This window comes from Lissotriton vulgaris, chromosome 3_1, assembly GCF_964263255.1.
Source record: "Lissotriton vulgaris chromosome 3_1, aLisVul1.2, whole genome shotgun sequence".
In the NCBI taxonomy this organism is placed as follows: domain Eukaryota; kingdom Metazoa; phylum Chordata; class Amphibia; order Caudata; family Salamandridae; genus Lissotriton; species Lissotriton vulgaris.
The window spans coordinates 1,244,082,258-1,244,098,820 of NC_141689.1; positions in this window are offsets into that span (position 1 = coordinate 1,244,082,258).

Genomic DNA, 16,563 nt, shown 5'->3' on the forward strand with positions numbered 1-16,563 from the left:
GCTCATTTTTATGGTCGAGCCTGCAGGAGCAGCATGCGCTCTCGTGTGCGAGACGCTGTTGTGTTCAGTAAGGGGTTTGCATCCCGCTTCTTGATTACCGTTCATTGGCCCCTTTGTCACTTTTCCTTACTTGGCCAGTATGCGCCTTGGCACCGCTTCCTCTTTCGTCTTGTGTCCCTACGCTAATCCCACTCTGATTCAGGTACTATTTGTTCGTTTTTGTTTATCCCCATCAAACTCCTCAGCGCCAGTTCTTTATGTTTCTTCCAGTTGTTAGTGTTTCCCTATGTTGTTTGTGTTTCTTTATCTTGTTTTATATGCTGTGCTACCTTCTCGTCCCAGTCACTGCCTCGATCGTAGAACGAATAATGGTGATGATTTCATGGCTCATTAAAGATAACAAAATAATCTATGCAAACAATTGAGTAATAATAAATGTATGCATTTGACTGCAGTTTATAAATCAAAATAAACTTATAAATCATCTTCGGAGTCAAGCTGGCTTCAGCACGTTACTTCAGAATTATCTACCAACTTCAGAGCGATAAGGAAATACAGGTTGGGTGTGTCCAGTAGGGGGCAGCAGCGTTCCAGACATAGCATACGAGCGTCACACGCTGAGAGTTTCTTATAAATGCAGAACTTAAGTGGAAAATATAGCCTGGGTATTTCTGCAGAAGCAAGCTCTTCAAAAATGTAATCCTTAATGTAAGAAAAATGTATACACTACATACTTCTATAGACCCCTTTTCAAATGATATTACGCTCCTCACATACAATGCTTGAATTGTCCTGTTTTGAATTTCAGTTTACTGGGGTACTCTTGATCTGTTGTATTAGGTCCAGTAATAAGACTAGATTTGGATGGATGGCATGTTCTCACCAGTTAAGGGATTCCAGATCTTACTGTTCCTCTTTCTTAGATATAGGGCATTAAAATAATGTTATTTTTTCGGTGGGGAGAATACAAGCAGAATAAATACGTCGTTGTTAGAGGAACATCTTTTATACATTTTTCTACAACACTCTACTCTGCAACACTGCATTCTCCACCATTGAACTCTACACCACTCTACTCTGCCCTACTTCACTCTATGCCACAGTAATCTGAAGCACTCCACTCAATTCAACTATACTCTACTCTGCACCAATCTATGCCACAGCACTTTCCGCCACTCACCTCTGCACCACTCTGCGTCACTGCACTCTATCCCACTCTTCTCTACACCAGTGCACTCTACGTCACTTTTTGTACACCACTGCACTCTATGCCATTCTACACTGCACCACTGCACTCTACTATACACTTTAATCTATGCCACTGCATACTATGCTGCGATGTATGCCACTGAATTCTATGCCGCTGCACTCTACATATACATTTTTGTACTGCCCTCTACTCTGAAACACTGCACTCTCCTTCACCGCAATCTGAAGCACTCCACTCAATGCCACTGCACTCTATGCCACTATACTCTACTCTGCACTACTCTACTCCACTGCACTCTATGCCACTCTTCTCTGTCCCACTGCATTCTATGTCACTGTATTCCAATGCCACTGCACAGTATGCCACTCCACTCTGCACCACTGCACTCTGCACCACCGCACTCTACGCTACTACACTCTACTATACACCCCTCTACTGTATGCCACTTCTTTCTACAACACTGCATTGTACGCCTCAGAATTCTATATCGCTGCACTCAGCACTACAATACTCTCCAACACTCTACGCCAATGCACTCTACTCCAGTCCATTCTACTCCATGCCACTTCACTGTAGCCCACTGTAAGCCATTGCACTCTACACCACTCAACCCCACTCTACACTGCCCCTCTACCCTATGCCACTCTGACCCACTGCACTCTAATCTACACCACTCTACTCTATGCCACTAGATTCTACACCACTGCACTTTACCCCACTCTACACCGCTGCACTGTGCGACATTCTGCGCTGCAACATTGCACTCTACAATTAACTCTACACCACTCTACTCTGCACTTCTGCATTCTTTGTCAATCCACTCTATGCCACTCTACTCTGCATTTCTCCACTCTATGATATGCTACTTCACTCTGCAGGATCCCCCTCTATGCTACTGCAGCATATGCCACTGCACTCTACGGTACTATACTCTACTCTACTCTACTCTGCACCACGTTATTCTGCATCACTCTACTCTGCACCACTCTATGCCACTGCACTATATGTCACTCTACTCTGCACCACTGCACTCTGCGCTACTCTACTCTTCTCTGCACCACTGTACTCTTCCACGCAACACTGTAATCTACATGACTGCATTCGACAACCCTGTATTATACACTTTTACTTCCAGGGGAAGTTCTTGCATAACAGAGCTGGAATCGATTAACAAATCACCTGTTCTGGTTGAAGGACTTCTTGTCCCTCTCAGGTCAGATTTTCTCTTCTTTTCTATCTGTCTTGGTACTCTTATTCTGTTTTCACTTCTTTCTTAAAACCTAACAATAAGACCTTCAGTTTACTCGATACAATGTATTTAGAGATCACACTGACCTGAAAATTACCAGTCAGGCGCGAACACGCGTCAGACTGTTTTTCTTATTTAAACTTTCTTTCTCTTTTGACCTAAGCATAACCTTCCTGAAATGCGATAACGTGTCTGACTCACTGGAAGATGTCTTGCTGAATAGCAAGACGCTTCCCTTCTAAACTCTGAACATGCGCCTAGACTACAGACCTCAGGGAATGACTCAGCAGCTCTTCCAAAGCAACAGTAATCAATGACTTTGACGCTTCTACCCTAAGTAACTCCAACCGTTGGGGACCGTTCTCAGAAGCATCATACTCTGGAAATTCTTACGGTGAAGTGCTCATTTTAGAATCAGTGTGCGCTTCACATTCCAATTGTAATTGGAAAGATCAACTAGAGCATTCCAGAAATGGGCGAGTTGGCAGACATCTTGAAATTCCAAAGGTGCCAGCTCGATCTTCATTTCCCTCCACTGCCCAGGTGTTTTCTAAGGATTCTATCACCTAGAATACTCGCTATGATAGGGCGACTGGTGGAAACCTTACTAGGGATTCTGACAACTTGCTTTTTATTTTTTTTTACTTCCCTTCTTCTCCTGAATTCCTTTTCAACATTTTCTTTCCTAACCTTCGCCCCCTCAGAACCATGACTAAGACGCCACAGAGTGCGACCCAGAGGAGCCGCCTTCCTCACAGAAGGCGTCGCTCGGAAGGGGTGCAGCCCCGGGCCTTATTTTATGAGGCGGAGGTGGATGCAATGTTTTCTTTGTGCAGCGCCACCTCCCCCTAACTCTAGCAGCAGGCGGCAGGCCAGGGTTCGGGTACAGGGCTCAGGGTCCAGGAGCTTCACCAGCTGTGGGCAAGGGTGTTCTGGGCAGTGTTCCACTGCTCTGAGGTCCGGCACACCCATAACCAACTGACGCACTGGTGGTCCAACCTCCTGGATCGAGAGCAGGACCTGCTGGACCTGCTTGGTGTTGAGGACACGGGGCTTGATGAGTAGCTAATTATTACTATTGTGTATTCTATGTTATTGCAAATATTATATTTGTCCCAAATAGCAAGAATGCTGCTGTTTACATGCAGGAAAGTTACGTTTAAAAATCTTATATTATGTGATTGTTATTCTTCTGTTCAGGTGCTCAGTGCTGCTAATCTTACTTGTTTGCAACTTTGCGCTCACTTGGGCTGAATATATAGGAGAAGCAGAGAACTTAACTTAGGTAATGCAGAAGACTAGAGAGACTCCTTTCCTTTTTCCTGTCACTAAGATAGTGGTAGTTAGTTACTTAGTATTAGTTGTTAAGTTAGCAGCCCACGTGACGCGTCCTCTCACGTGACTTAAGTCATTGACTCCTTATTCCTTAGTAGAACCTTTTGTAGTTTGTAAGTTTGTATACTGAGTACATATAACAACCAACCTATTTGGATTATGCAATATGCATACGTCCATCTATGCATTTAAGAAGAAAACTCACTGCAGATTTAGTGAATTCGTCCGTCAAAGGGGGGTTGAGATGATTGTCAATGAGATCAGAACTTAGAAGCAAATATTATTTTTTTGCAATTCATTCCAAAGTCTTTGTAATAGCGACGCTAGGTAGGTTTTGGATTCAGGAATTGGAATGGAACTGTGGAGTAATAAAGATAAGACTGTCCGTGACTGCAATACTAGTCTCCTATCGTCGATCTGATTTAGGATAGGTCAATGTCATTGCAACTGCCGTTTCTGTCATCAAAAACCTTTTTGAGCGATTATTTAATATTTATTTAACAACAATAATATGTTGTCTCTTTAATTATGTCTTACATGATCATAACACAGAAAAGTTTGCTCCTTTGTATCATGGTACAATTTGCTCTCCCCTCAGTGTTGAGTGTAGTGTCAACACCACTGTCAACACTAAGGGCGCTCCCCTTAGTGTTGACTGTAGCGTTGATACCGCAGTCAACATGAGAGGAGGGCAAATTATACACTGCATGTACCATTATGCAAAGGGGTAAACTTTTCTGGGTTATAATGTAGTGTTTGACCATAGCCTTTTCCCTGCCCAGACTATTTTACATGACCTCCTCTACCATTTATCACCCATTCCTAATGTTCCTTTTTGTGAAAATTGCATTCCAGCCCATTGATTACTTTATGCAGCCTGAGCCGGAAATTACGGCTTGAGCCGTAGAGTACAGCCCTATCCGGAGAGTATGGTCCGGGTGTGAAGAGTACTGTCCGGGTCCAGAGATTCCGGCCTGACTGCAGTCGTAAAGTTAGGAGTCGTAAGTGATTTCTGTGAATACCAAAAAATCATAAGTGCCTTCTATGAATACCAGAAGTAGTAAGTTTAGGATTATGTCTCAGATTAGTTCTGTGAATTGGCCCCTATAATTGTATGTGTATAATTTTGTGTTACTGTTTTGCTAAGAGTATTGGTTAAAATTGTGTTTTTTCTTCTTGATATAGCTACTCCTTCCTAACCCAACAGGCAGGAGTTAGTAGCCAGGACCCGGCAACGGATGGTGTTGGCCAGAAGGGATGAATATCGGTGGCTGGTGAGTCTGGCAGAGGAGGAGAAGGCAAGAGCTGCAGCCTCCAATGCCCCGGGCCCCAGCCAGTCACCCCCAGTGCCTCCACTGGTATGGCACCATGGACTGGCAGCCACCCGTCGCAATTCAAACACTGCTGCCCACCCCTGTTGTTCCTGCAAACATTCCAGTGCTGCATGCACCTCTGGATGATGCACCAAGTGGCCAAGCTGGAGGAGTGCTTCAACACCTTAGAGAGCAAGATCCGACAAGCCCGCCACTAGACTTTAGTCTTCATCCTTGGCCCTTTTTTAAAATTTTTGGGAGAGGGTGGGAATGTGAGAGTTGGGGTTCTGTTATTTCTTTTATAGACATTTGTTTTTATGGACAATTGTTTGGAACTTGCTCTATGGAAATTGGTTGGGGTTAGGGAGAGGGGTGGGTAAAGTGTTGTGGGTTTACTTCTAGTTTATATTTGTAAGGGGAATACATTATTTATTGCTGTACATATGATGTAAATCTTTTTATGGGGATTATTCATACTGCGCACAGCTTCCTTTGCTGCATGGACGTAGCCAGATTTTGAGATCTGCCGATAGTGTGACAGACCAACAGATAGATGCGGTACCCTCACTTGTCCTACTACTGTCAGTCTCTCCTCTTAGTCTATGCAGTCTGCAACTAAAACCCCTATGGACTTGGAAGGGGTGTGAGTATGTGAATTAATTAATTTACATAGTAAATACATTATTGCATCCCCCAAACTCCTTCACTTACCTGTGATTGATGATGGCTGCATGGTGATGGTTTGGTGTCCCAAAGTGCCATGGTGGTGGTAGATAGTAGTAGTAGAGACAAAAGCAGTTGCAGAAAAAGAAAATGAAAAAGTAATCTGAGATAGATTAGAGAACAACTAGTAGAAGTACAGTACACAAGAAGAAGACTGCCAAACGAGAAACCATGATAAGCAATAAGACAAGTAAAATAAAACAGAATGTTGGGCTAGCCTAGTACAACTTTTGAAGTGGACAACTGTAACCTTAGTGCTGGAAGGATGATGATGCCAGCAATTATGATGATGGATTATGGTCCTCTGAATTTGAATATTCAATACTGTCTGTGCATGGGTTGCCATTCTAATATATGGAAGTGTGAGCTATAGTTAGTTACATAGTACTTAGAGTCGAACTTAAGATCCTTGCCCTGCCTGCCCTTGAGTTGGTGTTGCTTTCACCACATCCGCCTCACCAAGTGTGTGATAAATTAGTAATGTAATTTTGGCACATCGATAAAGTACCCAGCTCAGGGGAAGAGGGTTAGGGTACGATGAATGGATGGGAAGGGCGATTTGAGGGAAATTTTTGACAAAGACAAACACTATGGACAACACATTCATCTTGGGAGCCGACCATCATAAATCTGTTAGGGGAGGAAAAATAAATGCATGCATGATGATGAGTAGCGGTAGTTTAGTAGAGGGCACTATATTAATTATCCAATTGTCTGTCTGCCCTCAGAGAGTCCCAAGTTACAGACATTATCTTTTGTTGTACCAGGCTTTTAAAGACAGCAGAAAAAAATTAAATATCTGTAGGAGTCAAATAAGCAAACATAAACAACACAGCACAGTTGTAATGATTGAAGAGGAAAAAAAGTTACAGTATGTATTGCCAAATTAAGAGTTGCATCTCTGCATTTCTCTTGGACTGTCCATTCGTCAATCCTGGGTGCCTTGTGAATGCTGTTTGGTGAGGTAAGTTTCAGTTGTTTTTCCACTATGGCGCAGGGTGAAGGGCATGTAGATGGAAAAACAAAAAGGATATTGAAAAATCAAGGAGGAAAAAACATGTTAAACAGCATAAGGAGTGCAACAAGAAGAGTTTCAGAGGCAGCATTGCTAAATAATGTCTCTTTCTGGCAGTTACCTCCAACAACATGCTCCCCCCCAACCTCCACTTAGCTTAGAATTTGAGCCAGACCACAGTGAGTTAGCAAACAAGCATACACACACTCACACTCACACACACACGCAGAGCAACATAGCTTTTTACAAATGCTGAAAAAAAATTAATCAATGCACCGCTGTCTATCACACCACACTCGTCATCATCACCACCACCACTACAGAGACATTTAGGTTGTCGTTTACCTTTAGGCCACTTCAAAGTCATCATCATCATCCAAATCTGTTGGTTTCATCAATCATCTCTGATCCTCCTGACTCTGACTCCCTGTATGATGTCCAATTCTGTACTAACAGTGTCCCGAGTGAGTCCAGACTCATCCCGACTCAAAATGCAATGGATCGGCCTGTAGTAGTACAATTTTGTTATTGAACAACAAAGAAGGGAAAGATTGACTTGAGTGAGTGGAGTCACTTTTCTGTGTGTAGAAGAAAAATAGTAGACATCATTCACAACAACGAACAATAACTCAGCGTGCAATGCATGCCATCATTTACCTGTTCTTCCGGGGCAGTCCCTCTAGGCTAGGTAAGGATAGGCAGATAGTCAGGGCCCAGGGTTGGAGGCAGGCACACATTTGTTTTTTTTTTCTCCGTCCAATGTCTGGCTTGAGGGAAATAGCTTTAGGGCGAGTCTGGACTTGAGTCGGGGCTTACTTCTTAACTGACACACAAATGATTAAGTAAATAATGTTCCTTTAATATATATTTTTTCGTTTTTTGGGGGGATGTCAAAGAAAGAAAGAAAGTTACTAGAGCTACTAAAGCCTAACTGTCAGGGAAGTAGAGCTCATCCTCAAACTCTGGTGGTTTGCCTAGAAGTATGTCATCTAACACACTACTTCCCGACCTGAGTCAGTGTCGTCATCTGCCTGCTGTGCAATTTCAGGTATTGTTTATTCCGGTGGTATAAAGTGCTGATTCATTTTGATCATGATTAATCTTTCTGCGTTTTTGGGGTGAGACACTGGTCCTTCTCACTGTTAGAACAGCACCAGCAGCGCTGAAAACTCGCTCAGCAGAGACACTTGCTATGGGGCAAGCCAGATAGTTATCACCAGCCTGCTGAGCACTGCCCATTAGCGCCTTTTCCTATACCAATACAGCAATGGGTTTTGATCAAACTAGACCTCTGTTGGGTCATCCAGATAGGCCTGGACTATCCGCTCAATGGTCATAGGGGCTCCACTTATCTCAGCCTGTTTTGCCTTTGCCTCAGCACTGGACTTAAGCCCTGCCTTTAGAAACCATTCCTGTGCTGATTTTGGGGCTGATGCTCCTGTTCTTGTTGCTTTTGTTCTTGGTGTTGTTGGTAGTTTTGGCTGCTGTGAGCCAATCAAACTGTCCTCAGGCTTTGAAGTTGAACTTGAAGGCTGCCCTGCAGAACTTAATGTGCCCTGGAGGAGCGGGGTCCTAATTCCCGGCCATTCTTATTCTAGCTGACAGGCTTGCAAAGCTATCTAAGTTTTGTAGTTGGCAACATCGCCGTCTGAAAAAAGGAATGAAAGTGTCCAGTAATGGTTTATACCCTGGATCATGAATTGTGGCAAAAATGTAATGTTGCATGACACAATGCCTCTTTGCACCCTTTTATTTTCAGATAGACGAAGGATTAAGCTCTCCACTAACTCATATGCTTTTTTTTCCTCCACACCTGCGTACATTGCAGACACCTCCGTTATCTGTTCCTGTAGCATGTGCAACAATGGGATAGCTTGGCCCATAATACAGTCCTTCTTGCTGACTTCACGTGTGAAGACCTCAAAAGGAAGGAGCATCTCTGTCAGGCTTTTAACTAGGCCCCATTGGTCCATCTCAATTATCATTCCTTTGACAGTAGCATCTCCTATTTGCATGACATTCATTGATTGATCTGTACTGCTCAAACAGAAGTTCAAGCATGTAATCATTTTGATTTCCAACGTGTTGGCACCTCCTGGATGAGTGCTTGAACTGGTATTCCATTCACGTTGAATGATCCTCAGCTGCTTCCATGCTTTAACAGAATTGCTGGAAAGTGTGCAGATTCATCTCCAGGTGGTCAGTAAGTTGCTGACTCTGTCTTCTTTTTTCAGAAAGTCTTGAACAATGCGGTTAATGCAGTGCACCAAATACGGGACCCTGAAATAGCCACCATCAGCCATGGCCTTAACTATATTACTGCCATTGTCTGAGGCAACAACACCAATGTTTAGCCCTCTTGGTTGCAGCCCTTCAAAGACCTTAGTGTTAAAGTCTTCCAAAATGTTTGCAGCAGTATGGGATTTCTCTATGGTGAACATGGCTACTATAGCATGCTTCTGGGCGGCATTAAAAATGTCAGCAGTATCAACACCTGCAGATATCTTTTATCTAACCCACTCAAAAGTGATCCAGTGTGCAGTGATGCACATGTAATCAGTGGTACAAAAGGGGGTGGTGATGGACGGAGCATCTGAATCAATCAAACACTCACACAAAGTCAAAAGATCTGGGTTTAATCCATCACCGTTCTTTAGCCCACTCTGCCACCCCAGTTCAGACATTCCAGCCGTCTTCAGCCCGGCTTGCTTGAATCCAGTGGCAAAGTGAGCAAGGGACTCACGTCTGAGCAAACCCTGCCACACTTATGGCGGCCAAAAGCGGTCCAAAAGGGGTGGTGATGGACGGAGCATCTGAATCAATCAAACACTCACACCCAGTCAAAAGATCTGGGTTTAATCCATCACCATTCTTTAGCCCACTCTGCCACCCCAGTTCTTGAATCCAGTGGCAAAGTGAGCAAGGGACTCACGTCTGAGCATACCCTGTAATCAGTGGCTTGTCAACTGGTCCACATGTCTGTTGTCAGGTCGATAGTGTGAACAGCACTCTACTGCAAAGCTTGTCCAAGCATTTCCAGCATGTCCTGATGTAGTGCTGGAATAGCAACTCTGGCAAAATAGGACTGGCTGGGAACCTTCCATTTCGGGCAGATGGCTGCCACAAATTCAAGAAAAACCACCCCTTCCACAAACGAAAAATTGAGGAGGTCCAGCGCGAACATTTTAGCCAGCTTTGTGGTACAAATGTGTCTTTGGGTGGTTGCATTCATATTGCCCCTCCAACCTAAACATGCTGGAAATGGTAGCCTGGATTTTTTTCTTTTCTGGTGCCACTGATGATGCAGGTGACTTCTTGAGCCCAGATATTGTTAGGCTCAGTGTGCGTTTTTTCGTTGCGGTACTCTCTTGCCTTGCACCCCTTGGAAGTCTCGGCCTGAGTCTTGTGCCATTGCAATGTTGCTGCTGATGATGTGGGTTTTATCACTGCACTATTGGGGACAGGGCTGCTTTGTGTACCGGAGAAAATGTCTCCCTCTTGTTAACCTTCCACCATGATCAGATCTTCTTCATCCCTTCCACCAACAACACTTGCAGTTTTTTGGCCGCTAAGATGTGCCTCCCACTGGATCAAGTGGTGTTTTCTCAGATGGTTTGTTTGGCCTCCAGTCCCATAGTTTGTACCAAGCTTACCTTGACTAACACCTACTGCACAAATGGAGCATATTGCAATGTTCACCTCCTTCCTGCTAATCAGAGAGAAGTCTCAAACTGGGGAGGTCAACTTTCTGACGCTACTGGTGCCACTTGCATTGTCGGAAGAACTGGTAGGTGGGTGTGAGGTTTGACTCTCTGCATTATTGACTTGACTATCTGCAGTACCTAATTCAACTGAGGTGGTTGTTGTGGTGGATGTAGGTTGCTGCCGGGACTTTTAAAATATGGTGTTGTTGGTTGTATCTGTGTAGGTAGTATCCGTGCCACATCCCTCACAGTAATTTGGGATGGGGTAATGTCAGTCTCCACTGGCGCGGGGCTAATGACCATGATGACTGGCTTGTCATCATCATCCTCCTCTTCTACATCTACCGCCATAAGTCTAAGGCTTTCTGGAAATGTCCTTTTACCTAGCCTGGCATGGTGTGTCCTACTCTCAGACTGAGGTGGGTTCCAAGTGGCGTCTAGATCATCAGAATGCGGCTTGCAGAAGAAGTTGCTGGACTAATCCTCCTTTTCCTTGCTGGGGTCCTGGAAGACAATTTGATCTTCTGTAAGAATGGCTTGCTCTTCTTCTTCCTCAGCAGGAAGCTTGATCTCCTGAACTGCTCCTACTTCAGGAGGAACAACTACTATTTGGGGTGGTTACGGCTGTTGTCCACTTATCTGAGTTTCCTACATTGATTTGGTACTACTTTGCAATAACGATAAGTCAATTACAACATCACTGCTCGTCGGCGTGATCATGATTAGATTGGCTGCCTCTGCAACAGACATGGGCTTGGGCCTAGGTTGGTGGGTTGAATCCACTGATGCGGGGGTGCTGTTCCCAGCTTGCTCCCCGGATACCACTGCTGCAGGCACAATTTTTGGTTTCCCAAAAAAGGCCTTGGGCGACATATCGGTGGTGGTAAGTGGCAGTGTATTCTTCTCACTGGCAACTTTCTTGGTACTGAATTTGGTACCTTTCTTTGGGGCCATCTTGAAGATGTCAGCACACAGTGGCACAAGCTGCCGAGATGTTGGTAGTCACACGTCACATGACGTCATGCCCAGCAGGCCTTCTGTCTGGAAGTACAATGGGTGAGGTTGTCTTCTCCTCTTTTGTGCACCTAAAAGCAAGAAGACATCAGTGAAATGTGCCATCGCTGTGGTTCACTTACTAGAACAAACAAATATAATATAATTTAGTGTGTGGTCACACTTGTTAGTATTATTTATATTATTATTACGTCAGTTATTAAAACAATTAATAGTAGCCATTTGTGAGGCTTTGGCAAGAACAGGGGCTTTCATGGTGTACTGTACAGTACACTCAGGAAGGATGCAAAAGAAGAAGAACAACAAAAATACAAATGTAAATGGTTTGGCATTGTGCATCATGTGGGATGCAGCATTCAGGGAGCTGCAGCTGACAAATGACAATAGATGGAAGCAATAAGCAAGGGGGAACAAAAGGCAAGACAGACCTGCGGGTGTATGGCAGAAAGCGCACTAACTGCCACCACAACATGGCCGCCAGGCACATGGTCACAACAACAACAAGCAGGAAGCCTGGAAAACAATGAACTCAAGCAGGCCTATATGGACGCAGACTTTACAAAATGGTCCCTGGCCACATGGAGAGGCTCACCAGAGGAAAATGCTGTCCCACTCACACACTGGTCGGACAAAGGAGACATGCTAAACAACATATCTTTAATGCTACAATACCACAAATGAAAATCGACAGGGCTAAAAGGGTTTGCAAGGTACAACCACACACGGTTAACATCATTTAGCATGAAACCGGAGCACCGCATGCAATTACAATACGATCGGTACAACGACTGCGTTGTTACAACGCATGCCATTAATCCGCAAGTCGGAACAACGACTTGCTAAAGGGGTCAGAAGGTGTTGGATTTAAAATCCAACACCTTCCCTCCTGTTGCATAGACTTGAGTTGGAATAGTAAATTATACTATTCCAACATCCATCACCCCCCACGAGCAAGTCACTGTACTGACTTGCAGAGTAATGGCATGCGTTGTTACAATGCAGTAGTTGTAATGACCATGTTGTAATAGCATGTGATAAAAAAGTATGCAGGTTAAAGTGGCATATTCCCACACACATCCAACAAAGGCATTTAATTTAACACACATGAAAAAAAGTAAAATACCCCCCAAAAACATTTTGTATATCAAATCCAATGTCATCCATGCCCTAAATGATGTTTAAATTCAGCAGACACCACGGAAACAGTTGTTTCATGCTCCTATGAGTAGCCCAGGGCCTGCTGGCTGAAACGCCTATTGGCAGACTACTGGGCTATATAGTCAATTAAATAAACATTGCAAATTGATTTCAAAGTTGGATAAAATATAGAGAACTGTGCAACATGTTTCCTTTATAAAAGAAGAAAATTACTTACAAAGAAACAACTAGGCCACTACAGGCCACCCACCACAATAAATGTACAACAAACAATGAAAAGTACAAATAAATCTAGGTGCATGGCCCCAATCAAGCAACACCAATTTTCCAACTTACTTGTGAAATCTCAAATTCAAAAGTACTCAAATCCAATGATAATATTATAAAGCAGACACAGAGTGATTCTTCTAGCTCCAAATCCAAATGAAAAGTGACTAGGAGATGGACAAAGCAGAGGGAGGAGCCTGCTGGATAGGAACAGGAAGTTGAAGACTCTGGGGCAATTCCTTCCTCTTACATTTTTTTTTAAAAGAAAAAGAACTCCTTGCACAAAAAAGTACATCCAAATGTCAATTTGAGGAGTTTTTTTTAATCCAAATCATAATTTAGAGACGGTTTTGATGCTGCTCGGGGAGAGAACCTTCTCCATATTGTAGTTGTGTTAGATTCTGCGTGTTCGGGCTCACTTTCGTCACAAAACTTCCGCCAGTAGTCAGATGGTGCGCCCGAATGATGTGTTTGGGATAGCAAACTTTCACGAAACCATACGGACGCTTAGCAAATCTCATGGCACATGAGCACGGCTCTAGATATCTTGTCAGCGATCGCAGTCACACGTTAAGTCGCTCCGGCGAGTGTGAAAACGCATTTCGCACGTAGGAACACAAAAAACTATGCTCCGTTTTGGAGTGCAGAGCTTTTCAGCAACTCCGCATTCTACGCGTTACGCGGAGTTGCCCAAACTCCACAAGCGGAGCGGAGTTTTGAGGCTAGGGTTACCTTTTAATCAAAGACCTTGAAAAAAAACAGTCCTTGTTTATTATTATTCTTCCCAGGGATTTTTCCATTTATCATTGCATGGCTCTTCTAGAATTATGTTTATCCTTCAACCTTGGCTTTGGGACCCTGGCACGGTTTAATTTTCTTTTACATTCTCTTCATCCAGTCCCCACCTGTGATGATCGAACTGAACATCATCCAGGCATCCATCCATCCAAACATAGCTTTTAGTCTCATTCTCTCAACAAACCTTTCACCAGCAACATGCATTTGTCATTTAACCACCACCCATGCGTCCTTGCTTGCCTTTGAGTTTGACCCATCACACCCCCTGGATGAGTCCTTTCATCCACACAGTTTCACCCACCCAGGTAGGCATCCTTTCTTTCATCTTTCACCCATACCACAACCACCCATGCATCCTCTCAGCAGCCTATATGCAACCCGGGCTCCCTTCCTTCACCCATGCATCCTTCTCTGCCAGTCATATATTAAATGTCATCCGTCCTTCCTCCTTTCATCCTTCTTCCCCTCTTCTATCAACCCATCAAGGTGGTCTGACTCTTAGTCTTCTTCATAAAACTTTCTCTGCTGAGTTGAAGATAGAAGAGGCCATAAGGTACTGTCTCCTGCTAATGCTTAGTAAAGGGTAAAGGTGGGCGGAAAATGTGTAGTCACGTTACACAAGGCTCTGCGAAACGGTAAAAAATCTACTCGAGCATGCATAAGTTCCGCAAAACACGCGGAATTGCTTGTTCCGCCCTTTCGCAATGCTTTTTTCCTGTTTGCAAATGCTGTTTACGTGCTTGGGGAGAAATATCTTGCGAACACATATTTTGAAAGTGTAAACACGCAAAAAATTCCATGAAGCTGCGGATCGCAGAATTTTTGGCAATTTTGCGTTCTCCGCAGAACGCAAAATTACCTAAATTCCACAAATTCCGTGAGCGGAACAGAATTTACCGCCCAGGCCTAGTCTTCTTTAACTGTTCACAACATCTTAGTCTCAACATTGCAGTGTACACCCTTGCAGTGAGTGTATTGTTAATACGTAAGGAACATGACTTACCACCGCCCGCCACTGCTGCTGGCACACCCCCTGCAGCTGCCACATCAGCTCCCTCCTGACTGGCATCGCCTTCACCGCGTACCGGCACTGGTGGTCGGTACGCCTAGAAAAAACATTTCTCACTTTTTAGATGCCCTATAAGCCTCTCCCTATTTATTTTTTTCACTAGCAAAATTAAAAATACAATACATACACCACACACATCACTACAATTCAGGAACTAGAGTAGAGTATAATGTATGTCCTATCAAAAACAATAAAATAGCGGGTTGGGTATTTTGTTGGTGGCAATTTTTGAAAAGGCTGTCAAGAAGAGGACAACCCAAAGGACTGGACTCAGGGGCTACAGCTATTGGTGAATCTGATATTTTGAAAAGAAAAAGAGTTGCCAACTGGGTGGACAGTTGGACATGAGGTCTCTCTTGGTTAGAAAATATAATGGTGCCGTCCACCTCCTCCTCCTCCTCCTCATACATCCTTCCAGCCATGAAGCACTGTACTGTAATCAGTTGTTCACCATCAACAGCTGCTAATAAAAATAGTACTAGTCCTAGATGAGAAAAATAGTAAAATATACCAATTTGGGGTATCCAACTTGACAATCATTTACTGATTGTGCATGAGAAAGTAAAAGAAAGCCTTTTCATCTCCACAAACATGGGTATAATACATAACTTGGGCATGCAACCTGTACAGCAGAGTAGTACTAGTAGTAGTAAGGACCAATGGGTTCTCTGAGTCTTACAATACCACCGCTAGGCAGTCCATAAAACTAATAAAGATTCAGAGGCAGTTTGATTTGATGCAACAATAAAACACAGACACTATAAATATAAATAATTAAGTTGGGAGGTAATGCAGGGATAGCAAGAATTTAGAAACAGATAGATCGAAGAGGATTTGGTAAAAAAAAAATTAGGAAACGGAAATAACAGTTCTAAATAAGGTTTGGTAAAGGTTAGGGTGAAAAATAAAATTAGGAAACAAAAATAACAGTTCTAAATAAGGTCCTGTAAAGGTTAGGGAAATACATAATAATATTAACAACAGGAGGACTTACTGAGGCCAGCAGAGCCATCTGCATAGGAGCTCTTCTTCTGGGAGGCACCTCCAGCTCCCGCACCTGCCTCGGCAGACCCTGTCTTCATCTTGCCCCTGGATGCTGATCATGTAAGACATAATTAAAGAGACAAAAATTGATTGTTGTTAAATAAATTATAAAATTGCTCCAAATAGATTTTTTGACAGGAAACAGCAATTGCAATAACATTGACCTATCCTAAATCAGATCGACTAGTAGTAGACTAGTATCGCAGATGCAGACTGTCCTAACTTTATTATTCCACAGTTCCGTCCCGATTCCTGTTCCTAAACCTACCTAGCCCGCCCAATCCAAAGACTTTGGAATGAGTTGCAAAAAAATTATATTTGCTTGTAAGTTCCAATCTCATTCGCAATCATCTCAACCCCCTTTGATGGGGCAATTCACTAAGTCTGCATGTAGTCTTCTTCTTAAATGCATAGATAAACGCATGCATATTGTACACACCAAATTGGTTGGTTGTTATATTTACTCACTATACAAACTACAAAAGGTTCTACTAAGGATAAAGGAGTCAAGGACTGAAGTCATGTGAGAGGCTCGTCACAAGGGCCGCTAAATTACCAACTAATTGTAAGTAACCAACTAACTAACTACCACTACCTTAGAGACAGGACAAGCAAAGGAGTCCTTCTAGTCTTCTGCATTACCTAACTTAAGTTCTCTAACCTC